The 21,558-nt window shown below is 35.3% G+C and overlaps 1 protein-coding gene across 18 annotated transcripts in view; it reads left to right on the top strand.

Annotated features, from left to right (window-relative positions):
- Nucleotides 1-21,558, top strand: part of ZBTB20 (zinc finger and BTB domain containing 20) — a 760,184-nt gene that overhangs the window by 384,742 nt on the left and 353,884 nt on the right. For all 18 annotated transcript variants that reach the window (XR_012918895.1, XM_076001586.1, XM_076001621.1 and 15 more), the window contains one exon: nucleotides 20,112-20,159. The gene's annotated coding sequence lies outside the window, so the exon portion shown is untranslated. The remainder of the gene's footprint in view (nucleotides 1-20,111; nucleotides 20,160-21,558) is intronic.

Raw genomic sequence — 21,558 nt, 5'->3', positions numbered from 1 at the left:
GAAGGAAAATGAAAGAAGGGATGTGCATTTAATATGGTATACTGGTACAATATAAGCTAATTCTTCTTAATTCTGTCACATTTATAGCCTAGTAATTCCTAGTTGTTTATGATATGTTCTACATATACCTATGAATCCTATATATAGATACATACAAATATCTAATAATTAAATTAGCAAGTTATACCATGATTAGGGTGACCAACTTGTCCTGACTAGCTTGGAACTTTTCCTATTTTAACATTTGAAAGGCCCAAGTCCCAGGAACCTCCTCAGTCTTAGGCAAACCAAGCCAGTTAGTTACCATAACCATGAAAGATACTCACAGGCATATTGATTTAATAGTTGCATTACTTATTTCATCATCTCTACTATTGCTACTTATATTTCAGAAGGTTTTCATATTTAGTGAACAAACTGCTGAATCCTTTTATTTATTGCACAAACTGAACCCTTTATATTTGTGAATAAACTGAACTTTTTTTATAACATCCATTTGCTGAAGAATTTTACATAGCTGTGAGAGAGGTTGAATAAACAAGTGTAGATTTTCATGCACTGAGTTTCTAGCACTTTGATCAGCAATACTCTAGAAAGTAGCAGTATCATAGTAAATAATCACCATAAGCTTTAATCCCCTGTGTTCAGGAAATAATTTTAGAGCTCAAGTCTTACACAGAAACAGGGTAGAAATCCATATGTTAGTTGGCATGATTTTCATCACCTAACATCTGATAACCATGTCAGACTGGCATTCTTTAATATTCACTGACTGCTGCCAGGACTTCTAAGTTCTCTATTAGGAAGTTACTTCTATTAGGAAGTTACTCCTTCTCTAAAGGGGGGGAGTTTTTCTTCCTTTTACTTCTAGACACTGTACTAAGAACTGGGAATAAAAGATGGATAAGACTTGGTTCTTCACAATGAGTTTTTCAGTCTCATATATGAAGAAAAGTTGCAAGAATTAATTATAATTGGCCTATATCTAATTGAGGCAAATGCTTTTTTCTCTGAAATTAGCTAACACTGTCACAAAGCTTAAATATAGAAGAATAGCACTTAAAATTTTGTTGTTTGTTTCATGGATTAGTTTGTTCATCTGTTTAATAAACATTCATTGTAACTCTACTGTCTGCTCAGCAATGTTCTGAACACTGTGGATACAAAGATAAGCTATACTTGGTACTTTCACAAAATAAATAGTATAATAGGATACCTCACTCCGTCTCCAGATTGGAAGTTCCTCAAGCACAAGATTACCATGTCAGCATTCAATGCTAGTCTAACTCAACAGGACCAACTGGGCTAGGAAAACTTCTCCTTTATAAACTCGGAGACATTATTTTTAGTAAACTATCTAACTTGACTTTACTCCTCCCAAGAACTATATTATAAGACCTGAGCTGTAGTATGTAGGTGGTTGCCCAGACTGGCCTGTGCGGTCAGATGGAAAGAATAGAAGCCTCTGGGACAATCCAAAACAGCCACTGCACCCTGCAGAATAAAGATTTTCTATTTAAAGTTTATGTGACTGAGATGAGATTTATAAGTCCTGGAACACTTTATTCATCCATGTATTCATTCAGTCATTTAATAGCTATCAAGCACCTATAATGGTTCATACATTGTTCTAATTACTGGAAATATAGTGAGACATTAAACAGGGTTCCTTCCCTATGAAATTTACTTTATAGAGGAAGGGGAGACAGCCAATAATTAAGTAAACAAAAAATATATCATTTTAAATAATGATAATATCTAGGAGGAAATAATGCAGGGTAAGGAAGTAGAAAATAGGGGTACATAATGGAGAAAGTGCTATTTGAAATAGGATAGGTAGGAAAAGTCTCACTGAACAGGAGATATTTGAACAAAGATTTTAAATAATGAGAACAAGCTAAGTATGTGATGACTAGGAGAAAGAGCATGTTAGGCAGAGGGAATGGATATTATAAAGGCTATGAAGGAGGAACAACTTGAAATATTCTAGCAAGAAGAAGTATGTGGCTCAAGTGGTGTGACGCCAGAATGATCATGTAGATAAGGCAGGGACCAGATCACACAGGCCAGGATGAAGACTGACAGGAAGCCATAAGAGGGCTTTAAAAGAATATATGATCTCATTTAGAGATTAAAAGAGATCTGGAGCTACTCTGTGGAGAATAGTCTAACAGGATCAAGGGTGCCACAACAAGACCAGTTATGTCATGGGCAATGGTGAGGAGGGCATGACAGGTGGTTCAATCCTGCACAATTAGAAGGTAGTGCTGACAGCCATTGCTGGGTGACTGGATGTGGTATGGAAGAGAAAGAGAGACATTAGGTGTGATGAGTTTCAGGTGTTTCACCTCAGCCACTGGATGCATGTCACTATCATTAACTCCATGGAGTTAGGAACTGTAGGGCATATGGAGAAATGAACAGATTTAGGGAAGAGATCATTGTGAGTCAGTGTGGGGCATGTTGACTTTGAAATTCTTATCCAAGTGAAGAGATATGATAGGTAGTTGGATGCATGACAGAGGAGCTCAGAGGAGGGGTTAGGGCTGGAGATTCAAATTCTTTGTTTGAATTTCTGCATGTGTATTTTCTTTAGAATGTAAGCCTACATGATGCAAGGAATGGCCTCAGAGAAGTTTTTGGAGGTAATTGTACATACCCTGTTATTTGATCATGAATATACAAGTGCTGCTTTCATTCAATCTGCTATATTTTGAAAGTCCCTGATGTACAGAGCAAAGAGGTATCAACAAAACCAAATGAACACTTTCTGAGGACACATACGATTTATAATTATACTGAGATGTAAGACAAACATTAATTATTGTTTCCATAATGTTACAAGACTGAAGAGGGGAAGATACAGAATCTGAAGTTTATTATTGTGGAGGTAATCAGTGTGAGGTAGAAGGCAGGTAAAACTTGAACCCAATTTTGGAGTTGGGAAAAACTTGAAAAAGTTGTAAGAAGCAGTCAGGGCATTCTAGATAAGAAGAAGTCATAAGCAAATATTCAAAGACACAAACTAGCTTTCTCTTCATGGGCCAGCAAGGATGGAGGGCAAGGAAAATGGACTAGCATGAGCAGAATTTATGTGTTTGTGGGAGCCGGGCATGGTGGCACATGCCTGTCATCCCAGCTACTTGGGAGGCTAAGGCAGGAAGATGGCTTGAGCCCAGGTGTTCAAGGCCAGCCTAGGCAACATAGTGAAACCCCCGTTCCTAAAAAAAGTTAAGTACCCTAAATTTTAAAAACCAAAAATCACACCAAAAAGAATCTATATGAAGTTAAGGGAGATAATTTTTTAAAGGTTGCTAAAGCTAAAGGATTTGAACTTCCCTGAAGGTCCATTGGTTCTCACCTCTAGTATAATTCAGGATCACTTGTAGAGCTTAAAATGCAAATACCTGGATGTCACTTTTAAAAATCTTGATTTAAGTCATGGAAGAGCCCTAGAGTTTGTATTTTCCACAGGAAGCCTGTTCCAGAACATTCTTTCTTCCTAAAGCTATGATTATTTATTGGAATTAATAGTCCTATGTGGGTAGCATATACTGAATTTATAGGTAGAATTGTCTCTTCTCATAGCAGGAGTTTGAAGATCTTTAGTCCTGTACATTCTTAAGTATGATAGCCCAACTTTTCTCCACATCTCTAATTTTTCTTTTAGGGCTAATAGACTATATATCCTCTTTCTGTTTTGTAACTCAGGATCACCTGTACCTGATCACAGCTCCTCTGTTTTCTTTTTACTTTATAGTGTCTTGCACAATCCCTTATGGTTGAGTGTGGGTGTAAGGATGAGTAAGAGCCTTGGAAATGGTGGTTTCTCTTACCAAAAACTATGAGAATGAAAAGTACCATAATTATTACATCAAATACTGCACAAGGAATCAGACTGCATTGAACTCAGATCCTCCTTAAATGACCAAACATGTGATGGTTTTTCCAGTTAGCATGATTGATTCTAACTGCATCATTTACTCTCTATTTCATCATTAACTTTATATTGCATTGGTGAAATAAACAGTTTGAAAATCAAAAAAAGCAAAAGCATTATGGTGTGGGCCTAAATAATATAACTTAATGATATTAATCGATACTATGGAGCCTGAATTGAAAGCAAAATTTAGCACTTATAGAGGAATAGATACAGAAGCTCTGTTCAAATTCTTAACATTCCATATCATTAACTCACAGTCCATTGGTATTTTTTCTAAGGAGGAGCCTTAGATTAAAATCACAGAGCTATTTGTTTAAGGGGTAGAGAATCTATTATAACTACACAGTTCCAAACACTTAAGATTTTAGAAGGCAACACATATTATCATTAAAAACAGAAAAGGTAGCATTTCTAGAGACAAAAATACCTATAGAAAGTCACTTTTTAGGCCTTGAGGGAGGAAAGGTTTATAGACTAATATTTTAAGTAATGTTTTACTATTAAATGAATATGTTTTCATTATGAAAAAGTTCAAATAAAAATTGCTTAAAATTCCTTTGCCCCAAAACAACCACTTTTAATGTTTTCTAGTCTTTTTCTGTTATGTGTATACACATCTTTCATTTCTTAAACAATATTTAACTTAACCATATTTAACTTAGCAATATTTACTTAAACAGTAGATTTTCTTATACATATTATTGGTTAATATGCCTTTTCACTGAACAACTTGCACCCCCCTAAACTTCATGACATTAAGTAGTATCCAAAATATGTTTTTTAAAACTGCATAGTATATGTTTGTACTATCATTTATTTAATCAACCCATTATTGTCAGATAAGTTTTACAATTTTCCTCAAATATAAATCATGCCATGATAAACATTCTTGCTTCTAAATCATTGTGTAGATCTTTGATTATTTCCTTTAGATAAATTCTTAAAGGTGAGATTTCTGGGTCAACAGTATTCATATCTTTTTAAGTTTTTGATGTGTAAATGCTCGCTAAAATGCTCTCCAGAACATTGTGCCAATTTTATTCTTTCTGTGGTGACATCTTAATGTTTTCTTCCAAAAGAGACTTGATTCAAAGCCATCCTATTGCTCATCTCTGAGTCCTATCTGGTCTATCAATTGTAGTAGATTTAATTTAACTCTTACCTCAAGGGTATACTTAGAGTAACCAAAACATTTTTGTAATTATTTATACTGCAAATGAGACAGTTTACAGAATATAAATTGACAGTAAGATTAGAATGTATTCCTTTCTTATGCCTGTTCTCTACAAGCATTCTGCTTATCCTGGATAACAAACAGACAAAGAAAAAGAAGGAAAAAACTTTACCTCTCTTACTTGGACTAATTGAGCACTCACAGTGTGCTAGGCACTGAACTCAACATGGAAGGACATAAGTCCTGCCTTCTGAGACTTTACAATCCCATGTGCTATGATTCATAAGGTATAATATCAATAGTAGGTTTCTAGGACAATGGCCTATGGTTAAAGTACTTGAACTATATGGTGCAGATAGCCTACAGGTCACCTATGATCCACAAATGCAGATGGGTTGTATGAATCAGTCTTAATATCTGTGGAATCTGGGAAAAGGGAAAGTGTGAATACTTGTTTCAACTCTAGAATAATATAGAGAATTCAGAGGATTCCTGCAGAGGTAAATAGGGTTAAGTTGTAGACTAGAAATAGGACATGAGATGGGGAGAGAAAAATATGTGCTCATTCCCACATCACCCAAGGTGTCCCCTCCAGGGAAGTGTGTGGTCATGTGCCTCCACATGGTAGCGTAGAGTTCCTGAGGTTTTCAAAACTGCTCTAGGGAGACAGTATGACATGAATATAAAGAATATTTTCTTGTGAGGACAGCGGGAGAACATTTGAAATTGTGACTCTTGTGAAAAATCAGAAAGGTTCTTGTGGACCTGGGGCCTCCTGTTGTATTGAAGTCCTGTAGTACTATAGTGTAGTTTGTCACTCTGCCAGGGGATATGATGGGAGATGAAGATGCTTGACTGAGAATTAAAGAAGTGAGAGTCCCATTTCTTGGACTGAAAGGGCTTTTTGACACTTATTTGGTTAGCTAAAATGAGTGTGAGTTACCAGGACAGTTCTAGCAGTGACATAAAAATTCCAAATAGTCCTTCTGAATAGATATACTCACATTTAGAAAATGCATTATAAATGACATATAGTGAAAATGTAAACAAGCCATTTAATAACATTTTAATGCTTGATTCTGATCTCTTAATTAAAATGTGCATAAAAGAAAACAATGGTGGAACATCTGTGTGTGTTATTGGGATAGCAGGATTTATGCTTCACCCTGGGCTTTTTTGTTCACTTCTCAGTGTGCATGAATGTGGGAGGGTTTCCTCTTTGAGGCACAATTACCCATTTGAGCCCCACAGGGTCTGTGTTCCCACCCACCTTCTCTTGGCTATGGTTATCTCCCCTTTTCTTGCCTTTTATTTTAAATACTGTATAGCTTATTCTTTGCTTAAATTATACTACTCTTATCATTTGATCTGAAAGCCACTCTTCACCCCACCCCTATAACCTGAAACCCTGACTTAACCTCTGACTCACCCTTGTTATCTCAGCAGATGTACACAGCATTACCTAATGTTTTTTGGCCTTAGTGAATAATCTCAAAGAGCTTTGGGGAAACATAGCCCTTTGCATCTGTGACCTTGCAACAATTATTCCTCAGCTGGACACTATGGGATTAGATGTTAAAAACAGAAATTCTACTCACCCCTGCCAGTGATTTTTTTTATTATTATTATTGATTTGGGGGATTTATCTCTGAACATCATTTTGCACAACTATTAAATGAGAGTACAAGCAATCACAGAAGTCAAGGGTTAAGTGCTTTAAGATCTTCCATTGAAAATGTTACACTATGAAATGTTTTGATTTCTACTTTTACTTGGAACACATCTGATCACCAAAAATTTTGTCTTTTATTAAACCAGCATAAAAAGTACCTTGTATCTTCTGTTACTCCTAGAAGAGTTCTGTATCACTTACACAAAAGAAAGTCACAGCCAAATAGCCTTCTTAAGCATATAATAATATTTAATACCCCCCCCCCACTTTATCAGGGGGATATTCCTAATCATCACAATGTTCCTGCAAAAGAAGTTGTTTTATTCTTTGCTCTACAATTGATAAAAGTGAGGTTCAGAATAGTTTAAGCCAAAATTTATGCCAAAGTTTATGCCCAAAATTGTATTGTTAATAAGTAGACAAGCTGGAATTCAAACTCAAGTCCATCTGTCTTTCTAAAGACCATAATCTTTCTGCAATACCAGGCCCTATAGTATGATACCTCCCATTTCCTATAGACAGAGGCTAGATGCTCTTATGAAAGAGTTAAGTAAACGCTGTCTGAAACTGTCAGACAACTGTCTGAAACTTGGTTTTATAACTTGGATTTTATTTAATAATTCACAAATGAAGAGTAATTATCAATATGTCACAGATGAAGAGCTGCATGTATGGATCAGTGTAATTTTTGTTCTTTGGCTTATGGATGCAGTATGCCCCAGGGAGTTTCACAAATCCACATGGCATCTCCCAGTGCTGTGTTCTGTGTTAGCCAACCAAAGTATAAAACTCCTCTATGTTTCATGCAGCTCACAACTGGTTACTATCTGAAGAGATTTATATAAAATTACCTACCATATGTAGACTTAGTTTCTTTTCTGAATTTGTCCTCCACCCTTGAGTGGGGGCAAAATACCAATTTTTGATACTGGCTTTGTATTTTTTAATAGGTGTTTGTTTTGAAAGTGTTGTCCAAAGAGAGGAAGAAGAGGTGGGTGTGGGTTTTATCTTTTGCTACTCTCTCTTTTTGCCTTCTTTCCCATCTTATTCAATATTATCAATTAATTGATAATATTCAATTAATATTGAATATTTTTTATATTATTCAATTATCAATTAATTGCTATTAATATAATCCTTAGATGAAAAAGACATAAAATGTTCACAGACTAGAAGTTATTAAGACTTTAAAGCACATAAGACTACCCTTGGGTTCATTTTTCTTTTTCTTTTATTTTGGTCTGAATTTTGCATATTTCAGTTTCCTTATAGAGGGTACAGGCTATGTACTAGGAATATGTAGCTTATACCTTCTCTACTTTGTTTTTTTTTTTTTTTCACAGTCTGAGAGAACCTCTGCTTTAGACTTGCTATATATTCTAAAACAGACCAGTCATTAGATTTATAACACTGTCAGCCTGTGGTTGTGGTAGGGTTTGGCATGACATTCAGAAGTGTACTAAGGAAAGCATCATTGTCTAGTGGGGAAACCATGGCCTTGAGTATTACAGGAGCTTAGCCCCTTTGCTTACTAGCTATGTAGCTTTGGGCGAGTTATTTAACCCTCTTAGCATACGTTTTTTAATCTGTAAAATGCGGGTGAATAATAATATCTACTTTATAGAGATATTGTGCAGATTAAATAAAATAATACATATAGAATAATTAGAACAGTGCCATACCCTCCATGAATTGTGGTTGCTTACATTTCGTGCAGTAAGGAAATGGAAAAATAGGCAAGAGTAGCAATTAATGATATTAAGTTTGAAAAAACTGTTTTCATCATTTCAAGAGCATTTGTCTAGAAGGCAGAGGCGTGGGTTCCAGTTCTGTTTTTAGAAAACTAGAAAATCTTTGCTATTCACCTTAGTATCTTAGTTTCCTCATGTCTGAAATGAGTGAGTTAGAATGCATGATCTCTATTTAGTTATATATTAATAGTTTGGCTTCAGAAGATTTTTCTCCTTCTCAGAGTAGTCTATGACATTCCATTCAACAGTGTGTTAAGTCTCAAAGGTCAACAGCCAAGTACAGCAGACAGGGCTGTTGTTAAGATACTCTTTTCCCCATGCAACTATGTTTACAGTACATTTATGTTCTTTGTATATTTGTCATGTGTCTGAGTATTTATGCACCTGCATAGTTGTTGAAGTAAGCACACTAGCATACATTCATACATTTTTAGGGTATGTGTGTTTATATATAACCTATATATATATATACAGTATGTGTATATATATAAATATATGTCTGTGTGTATGAGAAACAGATGCACTGTAGGCAGATAAAGCAGATAAATATAGATCCAAATAGAAGCATAAGCATACAAATATAGACATTATATAGAGTGAAAGCAAGCAGATCAGCATCATTTCATTATTGCTTGAAGTCTTTGTAATAAAAGAGCTGAAAATCAGTAACTGACATTGAAATTATTGACTGAATGACGCTGTCAGATCAGAAGGCACACTGTAAGGTAAGAAAATAACCTTTCTTTCAACTTTGAGGAGAAATTAGCAGAAAGATTTATTACTTTTAATTATTCGGTTTAAGAAAGTTTTTTAGATGCTATGTAGTGTGGTGTTTTTAATAGTACAGATATGTCACCTTTCCTAAAAATACCACCAGACAGCAAAAATAATTAGGAAAAGAAAATCTATTCTGGTCTTGAGAGAAGATTTGGCAAAGGTGACACCTGGTTCCCTTTTGTCCACAGGCTGTGATTTGCAACTTTCTCCTGTTTCTAGATATAAATACATAGGTTGGTTTCATTCTACATTATTTTAAGCCAGCCCCTCTGAAGTGTTCAAGGAAACCCACCTAAAGGAGATATTTTGAAGCAAGAGGCCAAAGTCACCATTGCTAAGTTATTGTCATAGGGATGCTTGCAATTATGATTAGGGAGTGTGTTATGTGAGCAAAACTGGGCTTCCATCTGTTACTTTTATATCACTGTCTACTTTCACCCATAAAAATAATTGGCTGTGAGTTTTTGCTTTGTTTTGTTGTTGTGAGGAAGGTATTGTGCATTATTTTTAGCTGGTTTGAGTCTTGGTCATGTGTTTAAATACCATTTGAAAAAAAAAAAGGAGTGCCTCCTCTCTTACTCCCCTAAATCTCATCTATTTCCCTAACATACCTCATCTCTTCTTCAGCTTTGTAGTAAGAACATCTAGAGAAGCTAAACTTTGAAGAAATCCCTTGAAATATGCAGATACAAAGCCTGCTTTTGCCCAATACCACAAAACTGTCAAACTTGTTGTTGCTTTTACTGTTGTTTAGTCTACCATTACTTTTCCGTATAGGGATGGGAGAAGAGGGTCAGGAATATGTGCTGGATCTCACTATTGTGCTTCTCCTAAATCCAGAGTTAGTGTTTCCTCCTTCATGCTCCCAATCAGTTTATACTTGAGGAAGAAAAGGAGGGAAGGGCAGAGCAATAAGGATTCATTAAATGTTGAGGAATACATTCATGCTTCTGAAAGAACTGTTCATTCTCTCAAGTCTGTTTGGCTTCATTTACTTTGCTGTTAAGTTCTTCTCCAAATTAGGATGTTAAAAAATACTTTTTAAAACTGTCCAGTAGTCTTGAGGAGCATAGTACATTACACACACATATACACATAGTTATATAAGATTCATCCCAGAGCACTGACTCCATTGTGTGCATAAAGTGGAGTATACTTTCCATTATACACTTCATAGTCATGTGTAAAGTTGGCAACCTCTACAGTGTTTCAGGCTGTAGTCTTTTAAAACTGCTATTATTTAACTGACAAGCTCTAATGTTATCTTGAACAAGTATTTGTTAGAGAGTATCAGAGAGTAATAATATATCCACATAAAATGATTCAGTAAAGACAACAGTGGAGAAATAATCATTTGCCATATTAACATAGTAAAACTCCTTTATCTTTACATGCACACACACATAAACACACTATTTAGACTAAAGCACTATGACCTATTTAGCTTAAGAAATATCTTAGGATCAAAATTCCAAGAGAAGTTGTATATACATAAACACTCCTCTTTTCTTGTTCTTTGTTTCTTTTTCTCCTAGATTATCATATTTGCTGTTTAGCTTTTGTCAAATACTTTCATGGTAATTACCAGAAATTTTGGAAAGGACAAAAAAATTATATACATATATATATATATAAACACCTATATATATATATATATATATATACACACACACACATGCAAACTGAAATGTTAATGTATTAATCATCTGATTTTTATGCATTACATTTTTAAAACTTTTATCTAGTATAAATATTTAAAAGTATTTTTATAAACATTCAAATATCTGTTCTGATCTAAAAGTTCTTAGAAGATTGTGCATTTCCTTATCCAAGACAAGACATTTTGCAAATAATCATTTGGATATTTGCATTTGAACAAATGGGGATTTATCAGAACTAAGAGCAAAGCAAGAATCTATGTCTTCTTAAGAGTTATTTACTCATCCCACCTCTTACTTGGAGGATGAAGTGGCTCTCATCATGACATGGAGAATTTTGTTTTTGGATAGATGGCTTCATATTCTGCTCCTGGCATTGCAGTGCACTGTAGTGCATATGGGCCTGGAAGTCAAACAAATCTTGATTCAGATCTCACTCCACAACTTTTTAATTGTCTCTGGTGTCCTTAGGCAGGTTAGCTAACAGCTCTATAGCTATGTTGCTAATCTATAAAACATTGGCCAGTGCTACTTCACAGTAGGTTTATATTAAATGAAATAATGAAATATGTGGCACATAATATGTACTCAATAAAAGTACTAGTTTCCTCTGGCCTGTTAATTTTAAAGTACATCTGTGATTTCCTCCCCCATCCTCACCGTGGCATAGCGTTGTACCATAACCATTAAACGTTATAGACAGTGCTGGAGAAACAGAATCAAGGGATTTTAAAAATTATTAATTATCTGATACCCACCCTGAGAATGGGCTTAGGAGGAAAGAAATCTAAGGAAACCATCAGAAATTCCTGTCTCTTGTAATTGTAATATTTTCTACAAAACCAGAGTTAGCAAACTAGAGTGGGAGATTGTTCAAAAAAGAGTTGCTGAAATCCCGTTCACATAAATAAAATGGAACGAACTGATGTACATTAAGCCTCTTAAAATAATAGGAGATCCTTTTATTGCCCATTCATGTACCAGGGTAATGTCCTTGATTCCACAGTGGATGTTGCTCAGGTTGGCTCACTGTAGATTAAGCTTGCTGATTAGCACCAACTGTTTAAATAGAAAGGGTCAAGATAAAACTATCATTTAAAGTATTGAATAGTTGCTGTATGTTTTCTTTTTTTAAGAAATGGGGGGAAGGGACCTCCCACTCTAAGATATTTGGAGCTGCAGTTCAGCCTAGAGCTGACCATTTTAGCTGAATTATAAACCCCATAACAGTAAGGTTTATAATGGAAACAATGACACAATCTTAATTACAATGATTCTGGACACAATGTCCCTGTAATCCAGAGACCTCTTTCAAATGTCTGGGTACTCTTTTCTTTTAACCTCTTCAGACTTCGTTTTCTGTGTAACTGCACTTTGAGTGTGCAACTCTTTCTGATGTTTTTTTTGGAATTGAAAGAGTTTGGCCAGTATTGTATTAAGTCACACTAAGCCACTGGGATTTGTCTGGCTATCCCCCTGCTGTCTCAAATATTTGTATCTGGGGGATGGAAATAAAAGGGAAAAGAGATGACCTGGTGTAGAGGAAAAATGACTGATCTGGAGGTCAAGGCCCTTTGCTCTCTCTTTGATGAGATACTTTGCAACACTAGGCCCCAGTTTCCGTATTGATCATACGGAGATCTAGACAGCTGTAACTTTCTAGAGGAAAGCCTACAGCTGTAGTTTGCCTTCAATTTGTCAATATCTTATTGCATTTTTTTAACTTTAGTATAAACCAAAGGACTATGTATTATATATATTACATTTATGCTTTTTTCTTCCTTTATAATTTCTGAAGATATCAAAGAATGTTAATAAAAAAATGATTTCTATGAGGAAGAGAAATAAACAAAAAGATGGACAAACATATGAAAGGTGAGAGGAAAGGAAGAATTTGGAGTCAGGAAAGGGCATATATGGGCTAGACACAGCAGAAGTAAGAGGACAGGAGGTGAAGACTCATGTAAAGATTTAAAAATTAAGAGGAAAAGGAGAAGCAAGAATTTGAACAATAGACTCATGTTTAAGATTTTAAAAAATTAAGTAGCTTTGAGGTGAACATTTTACATAATATAAGGATTCTTGTCTTATAAGAATCCTTAGAAATCTTTCAGTATGGCATTTAAAATAAGATTCACTTTATACAACTTTTATTTAGTCCATGCTATGAAAAAATGAACTATGAGTTTTAGATACTAGTCACAGCTCTGTCTCAAAATCTATGCCTTTGAGAAAGTTAATTATAAGCCTCAGAATCTTCATACATAAAATGACAGGGACAGAGAAGTTCTCATCTACTTTTGAGTCCATGAAATGGAAAGGCATATGAGATAATCTTGTGGACATATAACCAGGATGCTCATTGGAGGAAATTACTGAATTTGATTACATTAATTGGATGACTAAAATTTAAAAAAAACAAAAAACTTTTTGAGGACAACTAAAATCTGTGTGCTTCATCCTGGGGAATTAACAAGACAGTATCTTTATAAAGATACAATATGGCTACCATTGCTGAACATGCTTTTAGTTGAATCTTCAACTGGGATTTTTGAGAGATTGTAGTTTCATTTATTTATTTATGTTTTCTTTTTTTATTTAATTTTGGAGCCAGGGTCTTGCCCTGTCACCCAGGCCAGAATGCAGTGGCATCATCATAGTTCACTGCAACCTCAAATTCCTGGGCTCAAGCAATTTTGTTGCCTCAGCCTCCTCCTCAGTAGCTGGGACTAGAAGCATGTACCATTATACCTGGATAATTTTTTACTTTTTTGTAGAGACATGGTCTCACTATGTTGCTCAGACTGGTTTGAACTCCTGGCCTCAAGTGATCTCCTGCCTCGGTCTCCAGAACTGCTAGGATTACTGCTATGAGCCACCACACCCAGCACTCAATTTTTTTCTAAAGGTCTTATTTTCCAATTAACTAAAAGATGGCATTTCTGAATTTCTAATTCAGAGTTTATTTTGGATTAAAAAAACTCCTGTTTAACCAAGAAAATGAAAATCAGTACATTCTTGGTTGCCCTTATATTAATTTAGATTTGCATAACCTAATCAAAACTCAACCTGCCTTGCCCTTTAACAAAAAGCCATATTCTCTCCCATTACTAAATAGCTACATTCTTCTCAGTGTTTTTTAAAAGATGAATTATGTTGATATCCTATGTCTGTTCCTTTATAATATGTTCATGGAAATTAAAATGGACTTTTCTGTGCCCAAGAAAGAAACGAAGATAGTCCAAAAGGGCTGGTGGAAATGAACAGAAAACTTTGCCGATGTTATCAGTATTATAATTCTTGTTAAGCTCTTTCCTAATAAAATGGAACTGAAGTCAACTGACCTCTAAATAATGGTCTGATATTTCCTTTACATTATTATTTTATCTTCACATAAATGATAGAGGTTATAGGGCCAGACACAGTGGCTTACACCTATAATCCCAGCACTTTGGGAGTCCAAGGTGGGAGGATCACTTGAGCTCAAGGGTTTGAAACCAGCCTGGGCAACAGAGCAAAACCCATTCTTTATAAAACATTGAAAAATTAGTTGGGTGTGGTGGTGTACATCTGTAGCCCTAGCTGTTTAGGGACTGAGCCAGGAAGATCACTTGAACCTGGGAATTGAAGATTGCAATGAGCTGTCATCATGCCACAGCACTCCAGTCTGGAGGACAGAAGAAGACCCTGTTTTACACACAAAAATAAATAAATAAAAAGTAGTGCAACCTAAGATTGCCTGTAAAACATTAGAATATTTTTTTCTCAGGCCTTTCTAGTGCAATTTTCCAACAGAAATGTTTATCCCTATCATTTTACAGTTTTAACAAATATGTGTTGAGTATAGAGAATATGCTAAGCACCATGTTAAGTGCTAGCTATACAACTGTATGCACACTGCCATTGGTCATTAAGAAATCTTTAACAAGTGGATGGGGTAGGTATCTGTTTAATATTTTCTAAGCTAAAATGAGTGAAAAGAGAACGACAATGAGATGATCAGAAATGAAGCCTAGACTCTTGTTCTTTCCTTTGAATAACCTCCTGTGATTTGTCCCAGTCATCATTTGCAAATACACATTCAGGAAGGAAACAACTTCCTTGCTCAGCTCTCTAGCTGGTTGCCGAATAAAGAGAACTTTATTTCACCTCAGTGGTTGTTCTCAGCCATAGGAGGGCACCAAGGTACAGGAAAGTCCTGTACCTAGCAGCACAATCAGCTTCACCCTTACTTTCTGGCCTAAGGTTTGGGAATTCATTAGGAAGCACTGAGCAACCTTGAAAAACTGGGAATGTCTATAATAATCCCAATCGAAAGTTAAAGGCTTTCCATAGACATAAGACATCATTTAAATTTCCTTTATACGTACCATTCATCAGTTTAGGGTCCTTCCTCATTTCTCTTTTATTATCCTACATTGGGCTGTTCTTTTTTTTTTTTTCAGCCAAATAATTTGTGGCACATCTTCTTCTAAAGTAAAACAGTAACCGGTTTAAAGGTTTCTAAATGTGTTCTTTATATATTTTTAAAGGAGATGTGTAAAATAGAATATATTTCTTTTTGCCTGGATGATATCCCTGTGTATTCAAATAGTATTTATGATTCAGTAAACCAATTGGACCATAACACTGACTATCACAGATACAGATTCACAATTGCATAGAGAAAATGATAAATAGGTACATATGGCGAAGTCTGAGAGTTCAGTGGAATTGCTTTGAAGTAATTTGACACATTAGTACTCACAGACATTCACCTGACAGTAATCCTCATTAGAAATAGGATTGGAATATTGGGGTCACTAGCTCTAGTCCATTTCTCTGAGACCTGAACAATAACCAAAAGTCAGAGCTAAAGGAAATAAAAATGAACCTATTCCAGGCATTAGAATTGTTTCTCTAAATAAGCTCTGTCTCCCTCCCCTTCGTTCCTCCTTTTTTCTCTCCCTGTTCTTCTCTTTCTCTTTTTACTCCCTCCCCTTCCCACTCCTTTCTTTTTAGTGTTCTGAATTCATTAGATGGCATAGTGTAAATCAATAGTAAACGCTAACCGCCTACTCTGTACTCAGTTACGCAACATCACATAACCGGTACACAGAGACAAAAAGGGAAAAAGCACACACAGCCTTTACATTCAAAAGCTCTTGCATAATTTTACTTTTCCACAGCCAAGAAAAAAAAAAGGAAATAACAGATGGGGAAACTTACAGTTTTTTTTCCCTTTTCTCAGACTGTGTAGAAGGGAGTTAGTTAACATCCAGGGCCATTTCTAGTTGCCCTAGGCTGCAGCAAAATGTCTCATAATTGTCAGTGCCTTAACTGGCTTCAAATAGGTCTTTGTGACCCTATGTTATGTAATGAATTTTTCAGGTAATAGAAGACTTCACTTATTCTGAGGTGTTTTTACTTAGTTTTCACTTATTTTACAAAACCCCAAAACATTTGAAATATGAAATGAATTTTAAAATAGAAAGAGAATAAGAAAGACGTGTGTGTGTGTGTGTGTGTGTGTGTGTGTGTGTGTGTGTGTGTGTGTTTTCACTTGAAATGTATCCTGAGGTAATATTTATGTAAAAAGCCAGTTATATAAATCCATCCTCCTCTTGCTTTTTACTTTGGGAGCTGTATAAAGTTTTAATTTTTTTTTTCGACAAAGTACATCCAAACCCCAAAGCATTAATGAAAGGAAAAACATCTAGGTGCTTACAACAGAGATAGTTAAGTCAAACTCTCTATAGAATCCATCAACTAAACAACCATTTTACTTAAAAACCTGTGGCTCCTGGAATTCTCATTTGAAACCGTCTGTTAAACTATGTCCTGGAACAACTTTGAGTTTTCGGGTTCATTGTACTGCCATTCTTAATGCCTCAAATGTATAATAAATGGGGTTTTTTCTCTCCCTCTCTTTGTAACCCTTCACCCCTTACCCACATGCTCCGGTTTTTCATTAGAGTAACTCTCTTCCCAGTTTAAAAGGGAACATAGTGAGATTTGCATGCATTTATCAGTTTTTCTTCCCTGTTATATTTTGTTTCACTTAACTAACTGAAGTCCTCTGGGAACCAGGCATTTGTCTGATAAGGGAAGTTGGAGAGATTTTGAGCTTTGTTTTGTTCTTCCTTTTTAGTTTCTACCTATGAAATGGCTATAAAATGAGAGGGCACAGCACTAGGCACTGTTAGGATACAAGAAATTAAGTTCATGTGTGTGAAAGGTGATGTTGTGGTAGTACTTCTGATTGTTTTTAATGCAATTAGAAAAGATGGAACGTGGGTGGGAGAGAGGATTGATACGATCATTACTGTGTGAGTAGGGACTATTGAAGCACTTTGTCTCCTTGTATTTGGGATCAGCATGATTCTTTAGGTCATAGTTTACTTCTGGATTTTAAAGCCATAAGAAATTGGTTCGTTTCATTGTACTGAAGGGATGATGTGAATTTTTCCTTTAACTTTTTTCTAGAAGACTGAGGTGATTTTATAATTTGTTTAACATTGTCTTATATTTTAGCTATTGCAATTTAGAATTCCTTTGTATGGAAAAACAAGGTGCACAAAGATAAAAATCAAAGCCAGGAGAGTTTTGTCTGGTTTTTCGGGTTTTTTTGTTTGAATGTATGACTCTGTTGTAACAACTGAGTTATCAAAATAATTGGGATTATCATATCTCTGTATTTATGATGACATGGGGACAGATGTCTTTGGTTGTCTTAATACAAATAATGACTATCTAGTATATATATTTAAGTATTTTATAAAAATATTTTCTTTCAGATTTTTTTTCTTATCAGAATCTATAGTTCGGATAGTCCTGTTTGTAGAAAATAATGAAAATTCATCAGAATATTCTAGTCTTTAACCAGCAAATCATATTCACATGTATATTTTGCTAAGTGTTCCTCTATATGTATTATAGCTGAATTTTGATTTCAATATACAATTTTGTATGTAGGTACCTGATTATCAAAAAAAGAAAATTCTATATCATGTGAAGTGCATTATTTATAATATAATTATAATCTGCACCCAAGCCTTTATTTTTAATGTGTAGTTCTGTATACAGTAAGTCATTTTGAGTACCCTGATTTTCAAATAGGTTGCCTGGATTTAAAAAGAAAACTTAGGACAATAAAAGGTAGGAGGATTAGCATTTTCTTGGTTGTCAAAAATAGTTGGAACCATCTGGTTATAAAAGAAGTAGAGGAAAACATCTTTGAACTTTTTCACTGCCTCCCTTTGCCAGAATAGCTTCCATTTTCATCTTAGTAGGTTTTCACCCTTCTTGAACCATACTAAGGCTCGATCTTTCAAAGTCCAATGTGTGCCAACCTAGTCTGCTCAGCCCTCCTTTTTTTATAACTAAGGCCCTGGGAGCACGTAGGCTACTTCTCATTTTTGTTTTTATGTTTTTGTAATATAGAATCCAGGTTTAGGAAGTGCTGGGAGGCTTAAACTTTCTATTCCCAGGCCATGCAAGAAGCTAGGGAGAAGTTTTAACATTTTCTAATTTTTCATAATTCCTCCACAACTCTTTCAATCTAGCTTCTCATCTCGTTGCTTCTGGCAGTGGTGATATTTTTTAATGTTGCAAAAAGAACCTCAGTCACTGACTTACCTTTTGAAGCAGAATCATTCCCGTTGTGTCTGGCACATAGTAGTAGTTTCATAAATATTTTTCATGTTTTGATGAGCTGGTGAGGGACCTGCTGTGGTTATTCCTTCATGGTGTTAAGCAGTAACCCATGCAAGTAATAAAGGAGTAAGAAGAAATCAGATACAAAGCTCTTCAGACTCTAATAGTGGACACATCACTCCATTTTATGATAAAGTCTTTTTTATCCTCTATCTTTATAACAGGAGCAAATTTCAGAAGGCAATTTTACATCTTTCCTAGAGGTCCTTTTTAGTGGTCAGAGCTGCACAGAGCATTGGCTCATTTAAAAAACAATTTTTGGCAAGCTACTTTTGTGATCCTCATTAAGTTTCATATGCAAATGTGTTAGGTACTTAAATGATTCTAGCTCTCAAATATACTCTTCTTGCACTCTGCCACAGCATCCTTTGAATCTTGGCTTTTCTCATTCTCTCTGAACAATTATTTTTGGACTTCTTTTATTTATTAGAGGTCCTAGGATGGTAACTATGGAAAAAAATTATAGAGTTCTTCTTTTATATAGTGTTTTATTACTTTTAGCTACATGAATTTCTGATTTTTCTAAATCAGTTTTTACTTAAGTTAATCATGCTGGTCATTTTCAGGCTTTCATTGTGGTAGTGGTATTGGGGGGTGCTGATCTCTGGGAAAACACCTGTGACTTCTAAATTTTAAAGGCATGGAAAATAAAAACTTGTGGAATTATTGATAGACTGCTGCTTATTAGGCAAGCAGTTTTTAAAATGCAGATTATATGATTTTGGGAGACTTTGTTGCTCCCTAGTAGAAGCTTTTTAAATGTTAATTTGAGGGTTTTTTTGTTGTTCTATGACTTAGCATAAAAGGTTTTGGTTTTAAAAGGTTTCAGTTCACTGGTTCCATTTGTCTTACAGGACTTGGAATATAATACTATACATTTATTTATACTCATAAAGGAGGATAAGGCCAGTAACTCACAACTCATGAAACCAGGGGTAAATAATCCATAGCTTGTTCTCCTACCATTGCCACAATATTTATATCTATATCACAAGTAACAAACAACCAAAAACAGGGAGAAACCGGTTTGTTTTTATTTATAAAATGTTTAATCAAAATTACAGTAAAGTTCAAATGGAGCTGCAAATCCTGGTGGTTTACAATGGTTTGATTTATTTTTTAAAACAGACCACGGATAATTAACCATAAAACATAACTTTCTCAATACAAGTTTTGGTGAATTGCAGAAATGGGCAGCAAGTCATTCATAACTGGTTGCAACTGGTTAGAGCCCTTAAAGTTAAATATGCAGGCAGTCACAAAAGGTGTTTTCTCAGTGTACAAATTGTATTTTCATTCCCAAAGGCAAGCATCTTTTACTTTTTATATAGTATCACTAAGTTAGTGTCCCATAGTAAGGAACAAATGGGTTATTCGCCATAATTGCCATACATTTATTAAAATAAATACCTGGCATCTAACAGTACTCTTTTCATTTCAGAATGTTTCACGATCACTAACTGGATATTCCTCACAACATTGCTGTCTGGTGAGTATCCTTCTTTATCTTTAAGTGGCAGTCCAAAATATTGAGATGCAAAGAAGTCAAATATATTTCTACAAACCTCAAAAAAAATTACACCTAAAGGCTGTGATGAGTTTAAATTTTAACAAAACATATTTAATATTGGTAAAGGGTAGATCTTTCATTTCCTATTTGTTCATTCGAAAAACCATCATTTAGAAGGGTAAGAAACATGATCTTCAGAACCTATTACCACAGATTTCAACACTTTAGAATGACATTGTTACATAGAGGTGGAAGTACTCAAAGGACTTGTTTGGAAGACTCACCAGATATACATATTTCCAAAGGAGACTCCTGAGTGGACATAAAGGGTAATAGGGTGGAGTTGGGCACTGGTATTTCCCAGAACACAGAATGTCTCTATATTAAGCAAACAAACACAAAATCTTCCAGCCACAGTTTGTGACACTTTGAATTATCCATTAGTATTCTGTGATATTCTGTAAATGTGAAATACATTTGCTTTATTTGGATCAATCTTAAAATTAGATGTGATTGCTTTGCATACACTCACAAACAGAAAGGGAAAATACCCTCTAGAGATATAAATAAGACCACGTTCCTTTACCAGTTAAGTAAGAGGACCAAGACCAGGGCTACAAGTGAACATAGGTTTGAAGTTTTATCTTTGTGTATTGTAGAGAAAATCTGTAAAGTTTTAAAAACAGTTGGTATTGTGGCCTTCTAGAATTCATGATATTTCAGTGGCTGGAAGAAGGGTGCAAGTCAGGACTGAGGGTGTATGGGTAGAGCATCATCAGCTCAGACAGAGTCTGAAAGAGCTGACCTTGCTAGAGGTCGGCTTGCATTGAAATGCACTGGCAAATGTACTGGAGAGGGAGGAGAAGGGAAGGGGTGACTCGCCTGGCATCTGACTGTGTTCTGCCTGGCTCAATCCAGGCCCATTTAGTCATGAACATCATATTCATCCAAACCTTTAAAAGTTACACTCTTGACTTCACTTTATATGAATGTGCATAAAAGGAGGAAAATAATCTCTTGGGGTAATAAGATAGTTTTCTAACAGGGATTTTCCATATCCATTGCACATAATCCATAGTTGTCACTATGTTGTTGTTTCTAATTCTACTGCACATCTATCTCTGTCTCTGAGCATATCCATCTCTCCAGTGAAGGCCACGAGCCTTTTGGATTATAACCGCCCCATGCCCACCCCATTCCTATTCCCATGCTTTACTTGTTATGCTGCCCAGAAAGAAACTCATATTAGTGTAAGCCTCAGGAGCTCAAGGCACAGGCTTATTTGGTAACTTGAATTTGTTGCTCCCTTTGCATGTATCACAAAATGATCTCATCACAAAAAGGCCCGAATTTCACACCCTTGCTGGCTTGCAAAGAA

Source organism: Microcebus murinus, chromosome 1 (genome assembly GCF_040939455.1).
Source record: "Microcebus murinus isolate Inina chromosome 1, M.murinus_Inina_mat1.0, whole genome shotgun sequence".
In the NCBI taxonomy this organism is placed as follows: domain Eukaryota; kingdom Metazoa; phylum Chordata; class Mammalia; order Primates; family Cheirogaleidae; genus Microcebus; species Microcebus murinus.
The sequence above is the reverse complement of the archived record's forward strand: the minus strand, read 5'-3'. Positions and strand labels throughout refer to the sequence as shown.